This window comes from Tachypleus tridentatus, chromosome 13 (genome assembly GCF_004210375.1).
Source record: "Tachypleus tridentatus isolate NWPU-2018 chromosome 13, ASM421037v1, whole genome shotgun sequence".
NCBI classification, from domain to species: Eukaryota; Metazoa; Arthropoda; class Merostomata; order Xiphosura; family Limulidae; genus Tachypleus; species Tachypleus tridentatus.
This window is the reverse complement of record NC_134837.1, coordinates 169292778-169319168: the sequence shown is the minus strand read 5'-3', so window position 1 is coordinate 169319168 and position 26391 is coordinate 169292778. Positions and strand designations below refer to the sequence as shown.

At 33.2% G+C, this 26391-nt stretch overlaps 1 pseudogene across 1 annotated transcript in view; it reads right to left on the bottom strand.

The window, feature by feature from the left end:
- Positions 1-15073, bottom strand: part of LOC143239822 (stromal interaction molecule 1-like) — an 83296-nt pseudogene extending 68223 nt beyond the window's left edge. The window contains exon 1 of the transcript XR_013021398.1: positions 14706-15073. The product of XR_013021398.1 is annotated as a stromal interaction molecule 1-like (transcript). The remainder of the gene's footprint in view (positions 1-14705) is intronic.
- Positions 15074-26391: the final 11318 nt, after the last annotated feature.

The window sequence follows — 26391 nt, the reverse complement described above, 5'->3', positions numbered from 1 at the left end:
TCATTTGTGTTCAAGCATTAGCGTTATTAACATCTCTCACCGGCATCTCTTGTGTTGCATTGGGTAAAAACATGACAAAGGCTAAAAAGTTTACAGAGTTTGAACGTGGCAGAATTGTCGAGCTGCAAAAGCAAGGTCTCTCTCAACGTGCTATCGCTGGTGAGATTGGGCGTAGTAAAACTGCTGTTGCAAATTTCTTAAAAGACCCTGAGGGATACGGAACGAGAATTTCAAGAGGTCGGCCAAAGAAAATTTCTCCAGCGTTGGCAGGAGAATTCGGCGGGTTGTCCGGCAAGAACAATAAGACGACATCTACCAGAGAAAGGCTTTAAAAACCATAAACGTCTTCAAAGACCACACCACGAAACACTCAGTTAAACTTTGCTGAAAAGCACCAAACATGAGACGCAGAAAAGTGGACGAAGGTTTTGTTTTCTGATAAGAAAAATTTTAACCAGGATGCTTCCAACGTTACTGGCACGATAAGGATATCCCACCGGAGACATTTTCTAAACGACACGGTGAAAGAGGTTCTATCATGGTCTGGGGGTGCTTTCTCCTTCCATGGAACAATAGAGTTTCAGGTTATACATGGGCGTCAAACAGCAGGTCGCTACATTGACATGTTGGAGAGAGCATCCTTATTGAATGAAGGCCCTCGCTTGTGTGGAAATGACTGGATCTTTCAGCAGGACAATGCTGCAATCCACAATGCCCGCAGGACAAAAGACTTTTTATGGTGAATAACGTGATTCTTTTGGACCATCCAGCGTCTTTGCCCGAACTGAACCCCACTGAAAATGTTTGGGGGTGGATGGCAAGGGAAGTCTATAGAAATGGACGTCAATTCCAAACAGTGCATGATCTTCGTGAAGCCATCTTCGCCACTTGGAATAATATTCCAGCTAGCCTTACGCTTGTATCGACCATGCCAAAGCGAATATTTGAAATTATTCGCAATGACGGCCATGCAACTCACTACTGAGACCTCTTGTTGGGCATTTCCTACCCTGTTTAGGACTTCTTTTTGGTATGGTCTTAAACTTTTGACCAGCTAGTATTTAGGCTAATTTCATAATGTTCACATTTCCCCTATTAAATGCTAAAAAATGGTTTTATTTTTATTTTCCCTTTTGTTATTTTCATCTTTCGAAGCTCTACTCAAATAAGTGGTTAAGTCTAACAACGCAAAATGCATATTTTTTCTTTATGTTCATTGGCCTTTTCTGAAGAAATCTTATGATGTAAATACATGCAATTAGTAAAATATACAACAATTCAACCATAAAAAAACAACTAACTTTTATACTTCTAAATATTAAATGGAATAGTGTTTGTTCAGCCAGTGGCTGTTTCTTAGGCATGTCTTAACTATGTGTTATTTTGTAACAACTCTTTTCAAAAACATTTTCTGACCAATTTAAAAACCAGCTTCAAACTACTGGTAAAAAGTATAAGCTACATAGATGAGAACAAAAAACTACCAAAAAGAACATGGCATTTCTGTGAAATGAAGTGAATTACATAATATCTAATATCACATGTCAGTATACACACAATAATGATTAGAATGCAAACAAATCAAGATAATTTTGGCCATGATGCATGCTGCCACCTGTAAGGAATCTTTTTGTGTAAAACTTCTGAAAAAGTACTGCTTAGTTAGTGTAGGACAAACACAGAGATTAATGAACATAGAAAAGTCAAATGGATATACAGAATAGCCTTAGAGGAAGAGAGAATTTAAGTTACACATATGTGATAAGGAAAAATGCAAAAATAAAATGTCCTGGAAAGATTTCTTAAAAATCAAACTTCTTACACTCAACACCTGACACCTAGGTAATTATTAACAGGTATGTTGGACATAACAGAACTACTTGGGGGACACTTTACAACATAGATGTGGGTCCCAGCAATGTAAAAGCATCCAACTGAGAATAATGCACCTTCTATGGATTCCATCTGACTTGGTGAAAACCTATTGGTGACTAATAGAATCTTGGAGTTGAATAAACAGAAAATGATATTTTGTATAACTGAAGAAATGTATTTTGCAAGTTGTCTTCTAAATTGTATTTAGACTGAAAAACAAAATATATTGCAAATATTAAATCTTATGAGATGTAACCTGAAACTCACTTTAGGGTGTGGAGACACATTAGGAAAGACAAGACAGATCTATATTAGTCATTTCTTTAAAATGGATGGAGTGAGGTTTCTTGTGAAGTAAAAAAACTAATTTCAAACCCCTCTAAGAGATTCTGTTTGTGCAATATAGCATCAGATGACTTTGAGAGGTCACAGGACCTTCCTGGAAGAAGAAAATACAAGTAGTATTCAGGGATAAACGTCAGATCTTCTACCTAAAGTAGGTAGTAGGACTTTGATGAAATATGGTACAATAAGCACATAACTGTGTTAAGAAGGGAAAGAGAATACTATACAGACTTCAGTCCCATGGAGGACAGTGTCTAAGAGTTTAGAGGCAAAGTATGCAAAAAGTTTGAAAACTATAAAGAAAGTGGACACAAAAGCAGAAGATGAATTCTGTGCCATCTAAAGATGGCAGAAAAGGCAACTATGCAATTTGCAGCAGAATAAAAATGTAAAATGTGAAGCAATCTGTGGAGAAATTGGAGAAAGTAAAGAAATAAACTTTCCATGGCATCAACTCCTAAAGATAGCCCAAATGAGATCGGTAGATGGTTAAAGAAGAACCTTTGCCAAAGTGCAACAACATTCAACCTACTCAAGAATAAAATTCAGTTTCTCTAATAAGAGACCACATAATATCTAATCACGAAGATACATATAACATACATTGTTGTGGAAGGTGAATGTTTGAGACTGGTGTAGATGATGCTCCCACAGAATAGGATCCCCCTAAAATGGACTAGATAATGGTGGAAACTGTGGTCAAGCCAGCCATTGTGCAGCAATAAGTAGAATGACAATTTATTAAACTGATCTTGGCCAATACCCAAGCCAGAAGATAATTAGGGGTACGCATGAATATAAAACATTTCTATATTGGTAAAAACACTTGCAGCAGTAGATAATGTTTGCATCATAATTTATTGTGAGTGAAGTTAATGGCATGACTGTTTATATGACAATTTGAATGATACATTAACATTCATTTGTGAATTTACTATAAGAAATGTATCAAATATGTTATACTGTTGAAGCAAAATAAACTGGTATCATAGAAAAATAATTATGATGTGTTTTCAAACTAGCATAAAAAAATGATTTAAAACCCCAAGAGCATTTATTCATCTAACAAGGTAAATAAAATAGGCATAGTTAAGGGAAGCTAAAGCCAACATTAGTTATATCCACTTGATCATAAATAGCTCTTATTACAAATAAAATGTATCTTTTTGCATGAAATAATTTAGAAAAAATAAGCTGAGATTTCTTCATTCATAATATAAAAAAGGAAAAATGGAATCAATACTAATATAAAAAAAAATTAAAATTGAACACAGATATTAAGAGGTTCAGTATTAATATCACTGATAGTTAATATATCACATTCTGCACATAAATTGAATGCAAAATATTCTTTGACAATAAATTATTACAAATCATCTCTCTAAAAAAATTAACAAAACATCTGGCAAACAAATTATAAGTACCAATACTGATATCATTCACATTGCTGAATAGCCTTGTTTCTGGATTCTGGAAATCTAGCATTTAGGAAAACTACGTAACTGTTGGTATGTCATTTTCTAATCAATATGTGAAGCTAAATACACATATAGTGCTTAAAATTCATGGTTCACACATAAGAAATTACATATTTTAAACACATTGGTTCTTTATTAAAATTACTTATACCTTACCTCATCACTGTCATGAAAATGATTAAAATTTTACGGGTGATAATGGATTTGCAATATAGATCCAACTGTAAAATTCACTGAAAAAATCATACCAAATGTGCAATAACATCATGAAATGATAGATACACGTAAAAATAGGTAACTTTCAAGATTTTTTCTGTAACTAAAAAAATAATCCAGTAACATGCCTGCCTTTGCTTCGAAATGCTAATTTCATGACTTGAAAATCTATATGAAAAGTTTACAGTAAATGATAATTTTACACATTCACTGTTTGTAGCATTTAAAAATAGATCTACAAGTACACTGATATGATCTGAATCCAAAAAGATTACTTACTTATTCTACTGTATTTACCTACTGACAATTTTTTATGTTAAAATTGAAAGAGGACAGATCTTCTGATTAGAGAAGAATACATTTTTTGATAATTTTGGCAACAAAAATTGTATATTTCTGACAATTTCAATTATAAATTGAACACAGAAAGATTTCTTTTTGTTATAATTTATATGTACACTATTAACCATAAAATATAAGAATAAATTTGTAGGTCTCACATACATGCACTTCATTTACAGTATAAATCCCAAATTACAATCTTGTTAGTGTTAAAAGAGCATTATATGACAAAATGTATATAGATGCTCCTCATAGCCATGTGAAACATTATATATATTCTTGAAAAGGGTAGCCCATTATTTATTTGCCAATTGTCACATAAATTTAACCTTGTGTGTCAAACAATGTAGGTGAATACAGAAATAAGTTATATTTGCATAGAAATAAATCTAATTTTTCACACACATTATCCAAAAGGATGTTTTACATTGTTATAGTTTTTTTTTAAACAAATTATAAAGAAATAATTTAAGCTAAATTGTTTAGTATTTTTCATAATTCAGATCAAACCTGTTATAAAGTGATTTTCTTTAGCTTCTATATGAAATTCTGTACGACTTCACAATACAGACTAAGACCTAGAAAGCCTTACAAAGTAAAAACAAGTTCAAGCTTTTAACTCTTTAAAATAAAAATTTAAATTTATTTGGATCATAATATGTATATAATAACTCATGCCATCCAGCTTTTTACTAAAAATACTGTATGTACCTTCTGTCAATAAAAATGAAAATAGTGTATAGTAGGATTAAGTGATTAAACAAATCACTGAATGATTTTGTGCTGGATTAAACATATCTAAATTTGAAATTGTTGCTAATAGTTTTCAGAATTACTTTCTTAGAAGCTATCCGAGTTGGTTTAAATTAAAGTATGGATTTACAATGGAATTATGGATGTCATTACACAGATAAAAACAATGGTACCCAAATGATGAATCTTAATTATAAGTTTCTATATCACAGCATATTCCTAGTTAGAACATTCTGATCTATTTAGGTGGTTGCTTTAACGATGACTACCAAAACAAGGTTGCTTCTTTTCAATATCTTAAATGTTTGTCCCCACAATATACGTTACTATGTAAAAAAAAAGTGTTTCAATAAAAGCAACATTCATGTTAAACAATCAATGAACAAACTATGTTCAATAAGACAAATGTAATGCATTTTACCATATGAAAATATAGAAACCAAATTATCTTATCTATATTTACTGGTAAAGTATACATGTTTTACTGTTTAGAAGAAAACCACTTGTTAAAAGATGAATATTTATCCCAGTGTTGACAAAAAAGATCCCAAGCATTACTAGTTAAGATATGCTACTGGCTGCTTTAAAGCACTTATATGAACCACAAAGGAAATAACTGTTGAAATTATAAATAACATGTAATTTCATTTCTTGTGATACTTAACAATTCAGAATATATATTTTTTAATATCACAATGTCTTTTTCTCATCATTATATTGTAAGCATACAGCATTTGAAAATATGTCCTAATCTGTCAGTGCATTTGAATTACTATAAAGTTCTATGCATCATTGTCTTTGTACAGCATGTGCTTGTAATGTGTAACATAAGCATACATAATAAATAAAACATTACAAAAAGCTATTCAATCACTGAGGTCAGTCTTAGTCTTCAGAGAACCTCTCCAGTCACATTCTAAAGTTTCATAAATGAAATAATAGCACAACTTATGTATAGTATAAATACAATCACCTTTTAATTGAAAGTATTGTGTGACACAGAACTTTCTCATAAGCACAGTAAATTGACTATTTATTACACTGCTCTAAACAATTTAACTTGCATTAAAAAAACAACACATTAACATACAAGTCAATCCAGGCCATAAACAAACCAATAAAATTAGAAAAAATCAATCATAAAGTGAACAAAAGTGAGATAATATAGTGAAAAAGAACTATTGAAGCTGACAATTAAACCAACTGTTCTAGAAATAAGAATGCATTTATGGAATGACTATCATCACATAGGACATTAAAATAAGTACTTATTTGAATAACAAAAAAGCTCTATAAACACTATGTCAAATCCTTGGATATTCTTTATGTAAAATTATTATACATGTGTACTTTCAGACCATCCCATAAGTTATGTCCAAAAATTTAATACAGAAAGTGCATCACCATTTCTGTCTCTGTAGAAGGTTTTAATGACTAAAATATGAAGTAGGACATGTATAAAAATGTTTAGACAAATAAAAGAAACTAATCCAACTCCAGTTTTTCAGATCATTACTCACATAAACCCTTAAGAAGACTGATTTGTCTGAGGAGCACATAAGGCATATAATGCTTTATGAGTTTAAAAAAGGCAATAGTGCAGCAGAAACAAAACAAAATATTCCAGGTGTTTATGGTGCAGAGTCTCTCAATGAAAGAAAATGTTAAAGGTGGTTTCAGAAGTTCAGATCAGGTGACTACAGCTTAAGTGATGCACCATGTTCAGGTCATCCTGTTGAGTTTAATGATGACTTGCTTCTAGTTGCACTTGGTGAAGACTGTGCTGTAACAGTTGAAAAACTAGCACAGAAGCTTAATTCAACCCATTCAACATTTCACTGTCATCTGCAACAGCTTAGAAAGGTGTCAAAACTTGGAAAATGAGTCCCCCATGATTTGACAGAAGCCAACCTTAGAGTAAGAGTGGATATTTGCACTTCTCTGCCTCTTGTGAATGTAATTAGCCTTTTTTGGACAGGTTAGTGACTGGAAGTGAAATATTGATATATTATAAAACTGTTAAGTGCCATGGACAATGACTCAGTGGAGGTAAACTAGTTAAAGCACAGCCCAAAATGGACCTCAACCCTGAGAAAGTCTTGTTAAGCATTTGGTGAGATCCACTTTGAGTTGCTGCCACTCAATGTAACAATTACATCAGACTTCTACTGTAAACAGTTACAGCTCTTGATTATTTCACTGAAAGAAAAGAGGCTTGCTGTGATCAATGGTAAAGATGTTGTGTCACACTAGGATAATGCATGGCACCATACAGCAAGAACTACATCTGCAAAGATTGAAGAGCTAGACTGGGAAAAACTTCCACATCCTCCTTATTCTCCAGACCTTGTCCCATCTGATTATCATCTATTCCATAGTTTGCAAAACTATCTTGACGGAAAAGAATTTGGAACACATGAAGATGTCAAAACTACTCTCTCTAGATTCTTTTTCTCCAAACCCTAAGAATTTTATAGAAGTGGCATTCAGAAGCTTGTGAATCATTGGCAGGAAAGAATTAATAATAATGGAACACATATTATTGATTAAATAACATTAAAAGTATTTGAAATCCTTTACTTTTATTGAACCTAAAAATGGACATTACTTAAGGGATGACCTGATATAACAAGACAACCAAGACAAGAAATGTATTTCTATTTCCTTATAAACTATTTATTATATTACAAATTGAAAACCTCTACAAACACTATGTCAAATCCTTGAACATTCTTTGTGTAAAATTATTATACTTATTCTATAACAAGACAACCAAGATAAGAAATGTATTTCTATTTCCTTATAAACAATATTCATTATATTACAAATTGAAAACAAGTGTTACTAACAAGTATTAAATTAAGTTCAAAAAGTTGAATAGAAAACTTGAATACTTTTGTAAATGCAAATACTACGGGCTGACTATTCCTAATTTCTACTATAAAAATTTCAAATCTTGTATTTTATATTCATAATATAAGTAAATTAATTATAAAAAAAACAACAATAACTCAATTGCATTTTTATTTCTATACTTAATTTGGAGTAGACTTGCAATATCTCTCTCTCTATGTATATATTTGCACATCACTGTGTACAGTTAAATTAGATTTTACTCATATAGGATTACAGAGTTAAGTAGGCAAAATGAACATGAAAGTATTTGTGGTAAGGAGGGAGTTAAAAGAAAAATCATTTCATCAAATAAAATCACAAGAGTGCCATCTGAAAGTGTTGAATATACTGAGGGAAAAGAATAACTGAAAACTAACTAAACCAATATTTGTCTGTAAATAAAGCAAAAGCAAGAGATTTAGCTAATTTTCAATCTGATACTTCCCACACCAAGTCAAAATGGGAACCACGTAACCCAAAATTAATAAAAATGCAGCCAAGGAGTAGAATTTCTATTATTTCTGGATAACTTAGCTAATTACAATTAGATGCCCTAGAAACAGGTTATCTTCTTATTTCTATATGGCCAGTGAACATTAATCCACAATGGATGGTACCAGTTCTATCCTGATTAGATGTGAAATTTTGGAAATTAAATGTGTCCTGGAAAGCAAAATTAACCACCTGGTACAATACTTTTTATCAAAGCTGGGAAAAAAGGACAATGTACTCACCTGACTAAGGACAATGAGTAGACTGGTCAAATGTGAACAGAAGCAGGCAGTTGCCTACAACAGACAAAACAGACAGATCCTCCTGTGAATGGGACCAAAAAAGTCAATCATCCATGTAGTAATAGAATCATAGAGCAAATCCACAGAGATGGCATATAAAGGCTTTGAAAGCTCTGTTGGAAGAACCTTGAACTGGAAAATAAGATCTTAATGAATGAATCAAAAGACATATCTTGAAGACTGTGCATTAGAAATATGAAGGAACACATCCAAGATGTTGACCTTAGTCATCCAATGTGAGTGAAAAGGACCAGCAGAGAGAAAAGAAATTTTCCATACAGAAATGAGGAATGACCAGGTAGCAAATGAGACAAAATGCTGATGATCAGCTGTCAATCCTCAGTTTTCTTGGGGATAAAGTAAAGGCAAGAGTAAAACCCTGATGAAAAGTGATACACTATTTCTATGGCCTGTTTATGTAAAAGATCCAAAACTGTATCTTCAGGTGTTGGAAACAGATGGAATATGAGAAGGAAGTGAACTGGGTACAGGCTGAGAGAAGGAGAGGCCATGCGAGAGGACAAGTGTGACTCATATGTCTTAGAAGGGCATCCCCAATGACAAGTGCTGATGAGGTCCAAATTCACTACTTGGTTACCAAAGAGCTGGCAATACTGATGAAAGGCTGATGACTATCAAGTAGAAGGAAAAAAATAGAAAGAGGGAAAGAAAATATAGAAAATGAGAAGACTAGGATGAGACACACAAGTGGAATGTGGAGTTTGGGACAGAGAAGTAACCAAGGAGATTAATGAGGACTGACGCCATGCAGCCTCCATCTTTGGTTTAATTGAATTAGAAATACCACAAAAAATAGAAAAGTGAAGAATGGGGTAAGGTGGAGTTCCCATAAAAAGAAGGATGGAAGGCAAGCCAAAGACGAAAAAGTATTTCTACTTAGCAAGTCCCAACACCAAACAACAACTGATTCAAGTGAGTATGGAAAGGGTAATAGTTGTAGTATGAGTCATGATGGAAAGAAGAAATGAATGGAAATTGCAGTAAATTACTCAGTGGAGTGATTTTAACACAAGAAACAGGGAGGAAAGGTAAAAAACACAAAAAGGAAGATCAGGCAAAGACAAAAAAATTATCGCTGGAGATTGAGACTGACACAAGTGGATCTACTCACCACACAGGCATAAGAAACTCCAAGGTTTGTGATTTCAGAAAGAGGATGTAGAAATGACTACAAGCCATGACAAAAGAATCTGAAATGGGAGGAAGGATGAGATACAAGGTTGCAAGAATGAAGGTGATTTAAAAAAATAAAGTAGCATGATCACTACTATCAGGTGAAGGGGAAGACATAAAAGTCATTAGAATGAGGGTTGTGAAAGACTGAACAGAAACTGTCATAACACATGGAAATGAGAGATAACATAACAATGTTTAGGGACTACAAGGAACCTACTGGTCCATCTCAACTCTCCCATCCTCAAAGCCAAACTAAAACTATTTTAAAAATAGGTAAAGCCAACCCTTGTTATTTATATATCTATCAAGCTTCCTTTTAAGCTCACTTAAAATTTATTGACTTCACAAGATCCAAAGACAACCTATTCCATAGGCCATTGATAAATAAAACTGTCTTAGCTGTAAATGGCTTCTACTTTACTTAAATTTATGTTTGTGTTCCTTAGTTCTATAATTCTTGCAGTTAAGTATGAAAAATGTTGATGTATCAACATTATCAGATCCTTTTACAATCTTAAACACTTTAATCAGATCCTCTCTGACTCTTCTTTTTTTAAGGATATTAATCTCTCTTCTTATTACAGCCCCTTCAGTTACCCTCCTCTGAACCTTTTCCAACAATTCAATGTCCTTCCCGAGGAAAGGAGCCCAAAACTGTGGCCTAATCAGTGATGTATACAAAGAAAATATAGCTTCTTTTGATCTTGTAATCAATATTTCTGTAAATACAATGTTAAATCCTATCTGTCTTACCACTAGCAATAGCACACTGCTTGAGTGGCTGAAGAGACTGATCAACCATTACTCCAAGACTCTTTTTCTTTCATGACATTGTTAAGATTATTCCTGTCCAACTCATAATTCAACTATAATAATCCACATGTAATATCTTGCATTTATCATAATTAAAACACATCTGCCATTTACTTGCCCTACTCAGTAAATAATATAAATCCTTTTGTAAATCAGCAGCATCCTCTTTGCAGCCAGCAACACCCAAGACCTTCATATCATCAGTAACTTTAAGTAACTTAAATGACCATTCATTCATCTATGTCATTCATGCAAATAAAAAAGAGCAATGGTCCTAGAATTGAGCTCAGAGGCACACCAACTGCAGCATTAATCCAGTTTCACTGAACTATTTATAACAACCCTGTGCTTTCTTTCACCAAGCCATCTTATATCCAATTAATTAACTTATCTCCCATACCTATAGAGATAAGTTTCTTTACAAAATTTTTTGTAGCACTTTGTCAAATGCTTTCTAAAAATCCAGATACACCTTGATCCATATCTGCAGTAACATTTTCAAAACATGTCAAAAGGCCTGTGAGGCAAGATTTTTCCTTAATGAAACTGTGATGACTATCCAATAAAATTCAAAACTTTGTTATATGATTTTTCAAATTATCTTTTTCCAGACTTTCTAAAACTTTTCCCACAAATGATGTAAGACTAATAGGCCTATAGGCACTGAGACAACTTTTGTCACCACCTTTGAAGGTAGGAATGACATTAGCTAATTTCCAATGCATTAGTGCTTGCCCACTATTCAAGGACTTACAAGAAACGAAAATGGCTCGCATATCCAAACACTGACCACCTTTAAAACCCTTGGGGAAATACCATCTGGCCCAGGAAACTCCAAGCTTAACCATTCTTTTAGTTTACCAATTTTATTTCAGCAAGCTCAAAATTTATTGAACTGTCTTGCTCAACTTTGTTTTCAAAACTAGCTTCAAGAGGTAATTATAACATTGTTTACACTAGAATTATTATTATTATTTTGTTATTACCACTAGTTCATAATTTTTATAAAAGCAAATACTACATTTGAAATTATGTCACCTCATCGAAATTTATTAACACCATTGTTTTGGTTTTTGAGTTATCATGTAACAAGAAAATACAGCAGCAGAAAAAAGAACAAAATAATTCAAATTTTTTGCAACAATATTTAAAAATATTCCAAGACTTGAGACTTGGTCGTTACACACATTTTGTTTTAAAAGAAAACACTGTAAAGTTCTGATGACCTATTGAGGATATATTTAAAATACCATTTTGATGAACAATCCAAGCCTTCGTTAAATAGACAGTGCTACCACCTGCCTGACAAGAATGGCACTGCTGTAAAAAGCTATAGAATAAGAATGCAATACCTGCAGAAGCAACAAGGTCACCATCAAATCACCTTGTTTAGGTACAGACAACCCACACAGAGATGTTCCAAGAAACAGCTAATTTGCTGAAACTGTGAAGAGATGTTTTACAATACTTGGTAAAACTGTACACATTAACACTTAAAGTAGGAGTAAAACTTACATGTATCAAGTTGCTATTGGATCACAATCCATTAAAGATGCTGATACCAAACTTAAAACATCTAAAAGTGCCAGAGTTACAAGACCAGCTGATTTGTAAATACTGTCCCAAATCAATGAAATAAGTTAGAAAACTAAGAAAATAAATTGTGTAATATTGGAAGGAAAAATCCTCTAAGTTAAACATTATTGTCAGTGTGAATCACACAACATTTTGCTGATAACTGCAATTTTTAAATGGAATATACTAGTCTAAAACAAATGAAGGTAAGTAATAATTACTACAAACTAGGTCATTATACAGTGTATTCTTAAGATTAAAAATATATGAGAGTCAAAACTCCAGAAGCGACATTCATAATTTCAAGCCATCAATAAACAGTCACAAGCAAAAATGAATCACTGAAAAGGGTGCTTTAAAACCAAAAGTGCAGTCAGGATCAACTGATAAGGTTAAAGTGCCAAGGGACTTGGTGAAGTTTCTTTGGAGATCATTAATATAATTAATTAGTCAAAAAATGCACAACTACATGATGCTCATGTTGTGGATCCACCAAATATACAGTACATACAACTTCTTGTAATCTGCAGTCTAAGAAACATTGATCAAAGTGTGTTGTAATATACAGAGAAAAACAACCAACAGTTGCTGCATGTTTTAAATTTTACAAGTTCTAAATTATGTTGAACAAAAACATACCATGATTGTTAAAAAAATACAGATAATATGACTACTGAAGCTGAACTCTGTTAGTATAAAAAGGTGTGCAAAGTTTCATATGATTTATTAGTTTATTTCTATATACTCTCCACAAGCATTTCTATTAAGTTATACACTATGTAATTAATTGAAAAAGGAATGTTTTACATCTTTCTCAGAAATGTAGTTGCATTACTACAACATAGAGTATAGTAAGCAAGGTACATGTAGGCTATGCTTCAATTGTAACTAGTGATTTGATACGTGATAACTGTGTGATTGTGTCACACAGCATCTTCCTCTATAGCACTGGTATCTTTTTCACCATTACATGCCTAAAAGAAGTCAAAGCAAACAGTACAAAAAACATACCATTTACCCACAAACTGTTTCAAATGACAACAGCAATTAAAAATATCTGAAGAGATTAATATTATGTACAAATTAAATATATTTTTTACACACAGTCTGAAAAAGACCATCGACAAAACTCATACAAACCACCAAATGTTAAACAGTAACAACCCAGTGTTATTTATATATCTTATGCTTATTCAAAACATTTTTTAATGATTTGAACAAAAAAATAAAGTGCATTTTTATAATGTCAAAATATATTCCCAAGATAGATGTATGTATCAAATATCTGTTTAATAAGACAACCTTGTTGCAAGCATATTTTATACTAATCTAATACAGTGGTTCCCAACCTGTGGTATGTATGTATTCCCAGAAGCACATTAAAATTTTTCTTGTGGTAGGCAAAAACTTTTGAAAAATATTTGAAAAAAATATACCCTATGCATCAAATTTAGAGGATAGCCCCAACAAGTTATCAGTGTATTCCACCCAACACTGCTCAACATTAACATATTGTTGACTTATTATTTTTTTATTTACATTTCATTACCACATGTATGTCAAGAGCATATTGCTGGTTCAAAGTTTAGGAATCACTGATCTTCCAAGAATTTACTAAATGCTTTATTCATTAAGTAAACAACTTTGAAGCATAGACTAATGAAGAGGATTTCTCCAAGGTCTCTGTTCTACATTAATTACATATTATTTTGATATCATCACAAATATCACTTGCTCTTCTTTGGCCATAAGATATCCAGCCAAATCTTCAAGAAACAAAACATTGTTCTTTACTGATAGTGCCAAGACTACTCCAGTCAAAATTGCTCATAACCCTGACAACCGACTCTCAGCTATACTTATATTATAATATACAGGTTTTGGATACAAAATACGATGGAAGGATTGTCAAAAAAGAAAATAAAAATCAGACAAAGAAGTGCAAGCATTAGCCACAGCACTAATATTCTGGAACGCATCTTGAAAGACCCAATAAATCTAACATTATAGAATTAAAAAAACAACAAAAACAATTTAGCCTATGTTGGTTAAAATAAATTACAATCTAATAAAATATTAATTTTCGATCACAATACTAAATGAGAATTGAGTATTTAAATGGATAAGCGTTCTTTGTACATTATTAGAAAGTATTCTTACAATTAAAATTCTGAATATCAAGTGTAATTAATAAATGCATGAAGGATGCAAAGATGTAAACTGACTGATTTTAGTTCAGTACATCTTTAAATTAATTATAATGGCCGGAATATTGTAATAGAAATATGCAACGCCGGAGGTAAATTAATATTATTTTGTCCCTAATTCCTGAAACAACATAACATTATATAAAAAAATACAGTTAAACAGCTCTTGAAGATGAGAGGTAATCAAAGCAGTTATTTGTAATCTATGATATTACCTTTCACGGTGAGATTTTCTGAACGAGAATAATTTGATCGACGGATTTCATCTTTTTGTTCCGTAACTACCGGCGGTATACTTGCACCAAAAGTCGGTTCTGTTTGCTGTGGCAGACCGTACGTTAGTACTATTAGAAATACTATTAATAACGAGTAAATTTTAACAAGTCGAATCTTTTTAAATAATATTAGAAAAAGAAACTCTTTCGCAGTCCTTGACATTCTTTAATAAAAATAACAATTGCTTAAAATCATTTCTTTTGAGATTAGAAAACTCAGGTACATTATTAACACAGCACACCACAACAATATTCACATCTCTCATGATTTTCAACATTACACTTCGCTTTCCTTCGTTTTTTAACTTAGCTTTAGCTACAACTTCACGAAACAAAGAGCCTGCGAAGCCAGAGCCATCTACTCGTTGAAAAATTTAACTATTGTTTGAGAGTAAATTTGTCAACAGCTCCCACGTACCCCTGAGCGTAGATAAACTAAACATGGCAACTTTTATTTTGAGGCTATTACTTTGGCACTAGAGTGGTAGAATTGCAAACAGTGAGTTGCCACCTTATTTGTTCACATTAGCTTTAATGTAAAAGGTGTTTGGTGAATGAAATAATAAAATTTTCGCTATGTAATTATTATATCAAATCAATATTCTATGCTTAACAGTCAGTTCAGTGACTTTACGCTTGAAAAAAGCATAAGGCCTTTAGCGGCGCGGCCTCACAAAGTTATTAGATCAAAGAAATATTATATGCTTAAATAGTAAATTCGGTGACTTTAAGCATTAGAAAGTTAATTTTAATGCTTGAGTTAATGAGTTAATTTACTCATATTTATGTTCGTATTTCACATTATGGTGCCAGGATACGTGATCGAGTTACGTCGCAATGTGCATATCCTACCGGTGTATTGAAATAAATTGTTTAATAATTTTGTCATCTTTATTTTTAAAATACATTGTATGACCATTCTTTATCAAAAAATGTCTGAAAATGACGGACATAAAACTATTCTATATCAATCGAAGTGATTGCTAGGGGTAGGATATCTACTGATACAAATAACTTCTGTGAGCTCAGCGTCATTAGAATAATCACAATACCGCACGCGTTACTATAATTACAGATTTAACGTCTTTATCAATGAAGGTAATCAGTTGATGAAAAACATAATTCTAATTTTTATAAGTAGAAAGGTAAGTTTGTTTGTTTCGGAATTTCGCACAAAGCTACTCGAGGGCTATCTGTGCTAGCCGTCCCTAATTTAGCAGTGTAAGACTAGAGGGAAGGCAGCTAGTCATCACCACCCACCGCCAACTCTTGGGCTACTCTTTTACCAACGAATAGTGGGATTGACCGTCACATTATACACCCCCACGGCTGGGAGGGCGAGCATGTTTAGCGCGACGCGGGCGCGAACCCGCGACCCTTGGATTACGAATCACACGCCTTACGCGCTTGGCCATGCCAGGCCAGAAAGGTAAGAGATATACATTTAATTACGTATATTGATGGCCACATTGAATTTTAGTTACGCTCAAAATACATAAATTTACTCGGATCGATAATTATTATATACTTCTTTTGAGATTTATAAATATATGTATGTATTTTTTTTTTTAATTTCGCGCAAAGTTAATCGAGGGCTATATGCACTAGCCGTTTCTAATTTAGCAGTGTAAGACTAAAGGGAAGGCAGCTAGTCATTACCACTCACCGCCAACTCTTGGGCTACTCTTTTACCAACGAATATTGAAATTGACCGTAACATTATAACACTGGGAGGGCGAGCATGTTTGATGTGACCGAGATTTGAACCCGCGACCCTTGGATTACGAGTCGAACGTCTTAACACGCTTGGCCATGTCGGGCCGGATATAATTATTTAAAGTGCACTGAAGTTAAGTTTCGAGAAGGCGGTATTTTTACTGTGTAACATCGTATTTTACAAACATTCTTGGCCTAAAAAACAAGCACCGATGTTGTTCTACGTTTGACTGTCTAGTGGATTAAATAAAGATTGTTTTCGCTGTATTTTACATTCTCTCTCTAGTTTATTTCTTTTTTATAACTCAGTTAGAATCAGAGATTTAGATGTACATTTATACAGCGTTTGCTACACAGGTTCTACGTCAATGTTCTTCGGAAATCAGTACACCCTTTTGACATTCAATTAATAAGAATTTCATACTTATTTGCAGAGAATCTGGATGAAGAGTTATCAGTGATGTCGAGAAACCCACTTGTTGAGAAATGTATATGCAAAAACGGCTCGTTTGGGTTGAGAAAATATTTTACATAGAAGAGCGAACAACGTTTCGACCTTCTTCGATCATCGTCAGGTTCAGGTTTCTTTGTGAACCTGACGATGATCGAAGAAGGTCGAAACGTTGTTCGCTCTTCTATGTAAAATATTTTCTCAACCCAAACGAGCCGTTTTTGCATATAAATTGGATGAAGAGTTAGATAAAATACTTAAGTAAATGTCACTAAAGATACATTAATTATGAAAGTTTGAAATTAATGGTTGTCCAAAATACAGCAATCCCTTTTCTCTCTTTAGTTTAGTATCTTCCAGACCTACGCATTAAATCTAAATACTAATGGCGATAAAAGAAACAATAGGCTGTAGTGTATGTATGTACACAGACACATATATATATACATACCGCAGTAATTTCACTAAGGGACACACAAGATGCCATAACACTTACATAAAGAGAAGCGCATATAACTCCAGCAATTAGCCAGAAAACATAAACAAAATTAAAATATACTTAAAAAATTATAAAATTAAAATCAAAATTACAGTTAAAAAAATGGAAATAAGCAGCTGTGGTAATTAAATAAGGGAAGCTCTTTAGACTCACAGAGAATCAATGTAGCTAAACGAGACATCTTACAGCATGGAAACTGGTGGAGCTGAAGAATAAAAGTTTTTCTTAGACCTGGGGTCGTCATGCGCCCTAAAAGCTGTCTTGGAGCTAAGTCTGTAACTTTCAACTGTCACTGCTGCTGGTTTCATCCTCTATTTCAACTATCAGTTTCATACGACCGCTTCAAATCTGATTGCTACATAAAATGTCTCAATGAAAGATAAGGTGTCTCTCAGACTCATGTGATACCGTACTAGTTCACTTAACAGCCTTGTTGAGAAGTATTTTCTAATGATCCATTGGAGGACTGTTTGGGAATACCTTTTCATGCATTCTATCTAAATCATCCATGTATATAGCCACATTTTTGGAGCCCTTGCTTTCAATATCTGATCTTGGGCTTACAATTTTTTTTCCACAGGGTTGAATCTGTCGCACAAGCCGTTGGCGACCATGTCCCCCTCATCAAGCTACTCCTTGTTCAACTGCCCTAACGTGTTGAACGTAAGTTTGTTTAAACTCAGTATTCATTCCAATCACCAGCTTGTTTGAAATGTTTGAGAAAACTGCCCAAGTCCTTATTAACCATCTCCTTGAACACCTGTGGGTTCATCTATTCTATGCAAGTACCATAGTTAAATGATGATGTAGACAGGCAGCTCTTGTGAATGTCTTAACTGTTGTGCATTTGAAAGACTTTAAGGATCTAGAGGTGCATGTATTCTTATAGACGGGATATCCTCGGAAAAAGTCTTACGCAGAATTGTACACAGCATTGAGGTGCACTCTTATTTAGAAAGGTTAGAGACACGTTTATCATGATGAATGCAAAGTCTTATGAGAATGACATAATGATTATAGATTATGTTGAGCAACATGAGACATAGTTTGAATGTGTTGTCGGTATGCCTTGCTGGTATGCAGAACTCTCGATATACTGAATGAGAAGTGGTGAATTATTTCTCAACAAAATATATGACTAAATGAATATTTATAAATGCATAGTGAGTTAATTCCAACACTGTTCTCACAATAAGACAAAATGACGGACGCTGAGGTCTTCGTCATGGCAACTATAATTATATATATATATAAATGAGTTGGTTGTTATACATAAAAAAGTGTTGCTATAATCATATCTAAGTTAGCCTGTAATTTTGTGTAAATAAATTAATCAGTTGTTTTTGTAATATTTGGGAAAAGTACCTTAAACTGAACAAAATTATATAAATGGCAGCTACGTAAGACTCGATATACGTCGAAAAATAGGGGTACGGCTATAGAGAAATTCACTTCTGTACAAAGTGTTAAAGGTCTATTGAAACAACGTATGTATAATACTTAACACTACTACACGTGGTCCTTTAGAAAAGTTACTTTATTTCATAACTGTAAATTTTAATTATTTAAGCGGTGCGAAAAACGACTATAAAACAAATTTTATTTTTAGTAGTCGTCAACAGATGTCGCGCCCTTCACCATATTTTAAATTATTTAATAAATATGCTGCGCAAACATGAAAACAATACCCATCGTCAATCAGACTTATTGTAAACATACGCTTTATTACAGTTGGAAAACAGTAATTAGTTTAAAATTAATATTTTTATTGCGTATTTAAATGTAATAACCAATAACTTATATTTTGAATTTAGTTTAAATTTAATTTGGACTGTAATAAATGATCTTACCATCTTCTTTACATAAGAAAATAGAAGTTTTTCCTGATGTATTGTGAGATATATTACTCGCCAACTCAATAATCTTGAACTTACTTTTTATCCAACTAAAATAACTTGACCACGTCCATATGAAACCGGTATGACCAGGTGGTTAGAGTGCTCGACTTAATCTGAGGGTCACGAATTCGAATCCGCGTCACACCAAACATGCTCGCCTTTTCAACTGTGGGTGCGTTATAATGTACGGTCTAATGTACGGTCAATCCCACTATTCGTTGGTAAAAGAGTAGCCAAAGAGTCGGCTGTGGGTAGTGATGATTAGCTGCCTTCCCTCTAGTCTTATACAGCTAAATTAAGGACGGCTAGTGCAGATAGCCCTCATGTATTTTTGTGCAAAATTAAAAAACAAACAAACAAACAAACAAAACCTATTAAACGATATTCGAGAGAATAAATAAAAACTCACAATTTTGGAGGCCCGGCATGGGCAGGTAGTTAGGGAGCGCAATCTGAGGGTTGCTGGATTGAATTCTCATCTCACTCTTTCGAAAACAAGAGCGTTATAATAGGATGATCAATCCCACTATTCATTGGTAAAAGAGTAGCCCAAGAATTGGTGATAGGTGGTGATGAGTAGCTGCCTTACCTTTAATCTTACACTGCTGAATTAGGGACGGTTAGAGAAGTTAGCCCTTGTGTATCTTTGTGCGAAACTCTAAAACAAACAAACAAACAAACACAATTCTGGATTGATATAATCTGAATTTCTAGCCGAAATGAGATGTTTGTTTGTTTGGAATTAAGCATAAAGCTACAAAATGGACTGTTCATGCTCTGCCCACCACGGCTATCGAAACCCGGTTTCTAGCGGTGTGAGTTCGTAGAAATACCGCTGTGTCACTTAGGGGAACGAATTGAAATTATAAAGTGTAATAAGACTAAAATGTCGTTTAGTACCTGGATTTGATGATATTGAATACGGGACGATTGAGGCCTTAAACTTCATTAAACAGTACAGTGTGTCATTAATATGTGCCTCGTAAATGGATGTTAATGATATTTAAGTGACATAAAGAAATGCCATTTTTAAGGAGGTGACTTGTAACTGGATGCCAACGCTTAAGTTCAGGTAACATGAAGAAGTGCGATCTTTAAGGAGGTGCTTTACAATTAGATGTCGATAATCAGGTTGAAGTAACATGAAGTGCGATCTTTATAGAGGCGCTTTACAATTAGATGTCGATAATCAGGTTGAAGTAACAGGAAGTGCGATCTTTATAGAGGCGCTTTACAATTAGATGTCGGTAATCAGGTTGAAGTAACATGAAGTGCGATCTTTAAGAACGTCGACCAGATAATTCTTTAACTCAACTAATTTTTCGTGAGGTCTATACTTCGTTAAGAAGATAAATCACCACCAACGTCTCAAACTAAAATTATTTAATTAGTAATTTGATTGCCCATAATTCACTACTTAATCAAGTGTTTTCTGAGTTGATTTAAGGAAACAAAACTATAATAAATAAAAAGACTTCTTAGATTACTTATTCAGCGCATTATTGAGCGACTTTTATATAGTTATGAGATAAAATAAATTGAACCAGCTAACTGAGTTTGAGAGATGAAAAAATACTTCATTTGTAAAAACAACAATTTGTGGAATAGATAAGGAAACAACCATTAATGTTATGTATACAGTTTGATAAGAATTAGTTTTGAATCACTAAATGGTAATCTTATTCATGTTTGTATCATACAGGTTTGTAAGTAAAAATGCTTTTAATTGCATCAGCATTAATCTGTGTGTATGGAAGTGCATTAAAGCAGAATTAAATTATTCTATTTTAGAATTTGTAAGATTTAAATCCGAGCCATTCTGTTTTGTGACAAAGGTGATAATGTTGTTATATTTCCTTTCAACGAATCATTTTATGAGTGTACGTGTAGATGTTTAATTGAGCTTATATTAAACGTGGTTGAAATACATTTGTTAAGGTAACAATATAAATAATAACAAGTTCCTTCAGATTGCATTAGTTTAAGGCAGTGTTTCTCAAAGTGGGTGCTGTAGCACTCACAGAGACTGTCGAGAAATGGGCTGAAAACAAAAATGCTAAGTTAAAATAAATTCTAAATAAACAATAAACCGATAATTATTATGTTAAATTAATCAAATTACAGAATTGTTTCAGATTTTAAAACGCATATGATATAATTTTACATAAAATTAAATGTGTATGTAATTGCCCATCAGTCTACAACATAGACATAATAAATTGCTAATGCTTTAATTATGATACATATAAACTGATAGCACAAAGTTACATTCAGTTACAAATATACAATTTAACAGAAGAAAGTCTCTTCATAGATATCATGAACGTTCATTAATAATTATTTTTCTTAACTGATAAATTACATTTTAAAGCATTTATATAAATTGGGGTGTCTCAACCTTTTTCTGTTCATACTAAAAGAGTTTGGGAACCGCTGATTTAAAATATCAACATGGATTTATAATTAACTGAATTTTCCTATCTGCCACCTAAAACTACACCGTACAGGAAAAGTCCATTTTGTAGAAAATCATTTTCTTTCATTCATCAGAAGTTAACGCCTATATTCAACATTTGCAAGATACACTTGTTGTAAGTTGTTTGACACAGCGTTTGTTTTGTTGCTTGATAACAGTGACGTAAAGCTTTACGTGTTCGCATCTTTTGTACATGTGTTTGTAATTAATTTCTCATTTCTGAGGAACTTGAAGTTATAAAGGTACATATATATTGTCTGTATGCAATAATGGCAGGGCCCTTGCTTCTATAGCTTCAGTGCTGGTTATTCCTAATATCAACTTCTGTAACAACAATGATATGTTCTTTGAAGTGACCGCTTCTTATTGTACGTAACAATAATAAGGTGTTTTTTTTTTACTTTTTAGTCGTAAGTAGTCTTAATGAACTTGCTGGGAGATGAACAATAACATTCGTGTTCTGCATGTGTGTTTTTTGTTTTTTACATTCCTTTACATAATTTATCCGAAGATCGTTTTAAAAACTTGCTAATAATTTCCAGGTAAGTTCTTTTTGTACAATGCCATACCGGTTTTAGTTACGTGGTTCACGGTCATGTCCTAACAGGATATCTCATAGACGTTAAAGAGAAGAAAAAAAAATCTTGAATAGCTGTCTAAAAATTACACCTCGAAACTTGAAGTGCAAGATTCTATGTGTAATGCATTGTATTCTGATTTATAGCATCCTGGTAGTGGAATGATTAGTGTCACACAAAAAGTTCTTCTTTATGCTAATTGTGAAAATTTGCAGAATTGTTTTTACTTTGATCAATGATAAATTAGCAGTAATTTTCAAAAAATCAAGATAAAAATTTTAAGTTTATAAATTATATTTAATTAGTCCAGTTTTCTGTTGTTTTATAGAACGGCTTTTGGTGGAGACATCACCTTATTAAACTATATCTACATAATTTTGGTGGAGACATCACCTTATTAAACTATATCTACATAATTTTGATGGAGACATCACCTTATTAAACTATATCTACATAATTTTGATGGAGACATCACCTTATTAAACTATATCTACATAATTTTGATGGAGACATCACCTTATTAAACTATATCTACATAATTTTGATGGAGACATCACCTTATTAAACTATATCTACATAATTTTGATGGAGACATCACCTTATTAAACTATATCTACATAATTTTGATGGAGACATCACCTTATTAAACTATATCTACATAATTTTGATGGAGACATCACCTTATTAAACTATATCTACATAATTTTGATGGAGACATCACCTTATTAAACTATATCTACATAATTTTGATGGAGACATCACCTTATTAAACTATATCTACATAATTTTGATGGAGACATCACCTTATTAAACTATATCTACATAATTTTGATGGAGACATCACCTTATTAAACTATATCTACATAATTTTGATGGAGACATCACCTTATTAAACTATATCTACATAATTTTGATGGAGACATCACCTTATTAAACTATATCTACATAATTTTGATCATTTATATCTACATAATTTTGGAGACATCACCTTATTAAACTATATCTACATAATTTTGGTGGAGACATCACCTTATTAAACTATATCTACATAATTTTGATGGAGACATCACCTTATTAAACTATATCTACATAATTTTGGTGGAGACATCACCTTATTAAACTATATCTACATAATTTTGGTGGAGACATCACCTTATTAAACTATATCTACATAATTTTGATGGAGACATCACCTTATTAAACTATATCTACATAATTTTGATGGAGACATCACCTTATTAAACTATATCTACATAATTTTGCGACACTTTTTGATCTACTCATACTGGACAACTTTTACTGTAATATATAGTTTCCTAGACAGTTTGTTCCAGTTTCTACTCTGTTCCATGGAAGTAATGGTAATAGTAACGTTCACGACGGTTTTGAAAATACACTATGTTGAAACATCCTAAAATTATCCCTTTATTGTTGTCGCAGTTGTGAAAGAATAATGGTCTCTCAGTCAGTCAGCGGTAAGTATATTGACTTACAGTCCGAGGTTCAGTTCCCTATGTTGGACAGAGCGCAGAAAGTCTATTATTATGAAGTTAGGTGTAAGGTACATCGGTTGGACTTGAAAGAGAGGTAAGAAAGCGGATGGCGTTTGGTCGTTCTCTAAAACGTTAGGATATTATAGCACTCTAAGTCATTATAAAATTATCGGAGTATTCTTGTTCAGCCGGTATGGAAATTCAAGAACCTTTATGATCATGAGATGTTAAATCCGATGTAAATGAAACAACGAGAAATGTCAGAAAAAAAGAAGAGACCCATTCGGTGTGGGCCTGAGAAAGAAATACCAAAGACAGGAGTTCAACGAAAGAAAAAGACTGGGGTATGTGAGAGAAAACAAGAACCAAAAGGGCGAAGGAAGAAAGTACTATGCTGCAGGTTAGAAACAAAACTGCCCCCCAGTGGCTCAGCGGTATGTCTGCGGACTTACAACATTAAAATCCGGGTTTCGATACACGTGGTGGGCAGAGCACAGATTGCTCATTGTATAGCTTTATGCTTAATTCAACAACAACAACAAAAAACAACAACAGAGACAAAAGTTATTTCTAAATCTGTGCTATTGATTACAGCAACAAACAGCAGTGTGTTATGTTTACATCAGTATGAATAAACTCCTTATGGAAATAGGTACGACCTAAATAAAGTAGAGTAATATGAAAAGGGAAAATGAAGCTCACGATCTTAACGAAGTGTTTGTAACACCTTTTGTGCATCATTGCGTTGAAACACCCAATAAATTGAAGATTTGGCCTGGCATGGCCAGGTCGGTTGAGGTGTTCGACTCGTAATCTGAGGGTCGTGGGTCCGAACCCTCGTCACACCAAATATGCTCGCCCTTTCAGCCGTGGGGGCCTTATAACGTTCGATCAATCCCACTATTCGTTGGTAAAAGAGTAGCCCGAGAGTTGGCAGTGGATGGTGATGACTAGCTGCCTTCTCTCTAGTCTTACACTGCAAAGTTAGGGACAGCTAGCGCAGATAGCCTTCGAGTAGCTTTGCGAGAAATTAAAAAAAAACAAAAACAAAACAAACAATAGAGATAAAAAATTAACATTGCAACTTGTGTGCGTTTTTCTCCTTTTAGCTTAGTTAGGGCTAAAATTATCGTACTTAATACTAGTAATAAATAAACATAATATTATTCTAGGGCCTAATGTTAGACATTTTTAGAAGCATTGATAAGCTTTTAATATATTGTTGTACAAAATGTCTACTAAGTATATTTTACATCAATCTTTTGTTTATATCATTGGAATGAAGTACACGCCTATACGCATTTAGGTAGTAATGTGCGAGCGCGTTTTTAGGATAGATAAATTTGTTTGTTTGTTTGGAAATTTCGCACAAAGCTACTCGAGGGCTATCTGTGCTAACCGTCCCTAATTTAGCAGTGTAAGACTAGAGGGAAGGCAGATAGTCATCACCACCCACCGCCAACTCTTGGGCTACTCTTTACCAACGAATAGTGGGATTGACCGTCATATTATACACCCCCCACGGCTGGGAGGGCGAGCATGTTTAGCGCGACGCGGGCGCGAACCCGCGAATTACGAGTCGCACGCCTTACGCGCTAGGCCATGCCGGGCCAGGATAGATAAAATTGTAGTATTTTTATAATAGATGATCCAATCAAAAGCTTGACTGCTTTAAGTGAATATGGGTGGCTGAGCGTTACGTGTTTTAATTTATCCCAAACGAGTCTCCAATTTATTATGTTAAGTATAACGATTTCAAATAACCGGAAATTTTAATTGTAATTTAGAAGTTAACTGAATGTCGATATGAATCAAATTTATGATATTTGCCAACGAGATTGATATGCATAAGTTTCTTTCTTAATGTAAATATATTTTAATATACAAACAACAATACAATTTATAATAATAGTTATTACAAATAGTTATTACAAGTAATGATTTATATACAAAAGTTTTACAAACTTACAAAAGTACTACGTCTTCTATCTGGTCTGAAACCGAACATTTTATCGACAGTTTACGATGAGCAAACTAATTCTTTTTTGTTATCGTTATAAATAGCAGGCCTCGCGCTCTTTATGAGCTGACTTTTCTCCGACGAAGATACCTAATGTTCTCGTAGGAGTACTAACGTCCAGAAGTTGAACAGTATGTAAAGTTCGAAATCTATAAATGTTTCTGTTAAAATATCTGTGGTTTCCCGAATGATAGGCGTTAATCACAATTACAGCTTCCGAGTTTTACCATATACTAACTGTAGCAAACTCAAAATATCATAACTCTCTCTTCACGTGTCGTTTTATAAACTTTACATACATACATAAAACATTGTTGATTCTTACGCGCGAAAATCTTCTACAAATTTAGAAAACAGGCGGGACCTTTTGCAATACACATTTAACAATATAAGTTACATGCAATTCTATGTACATATTTAACTAAAACAAAAATCGATATTAAAGTTTTTCTCACAGACAGTGATTGATAATAATTATATGGTGTTGCTGTACTT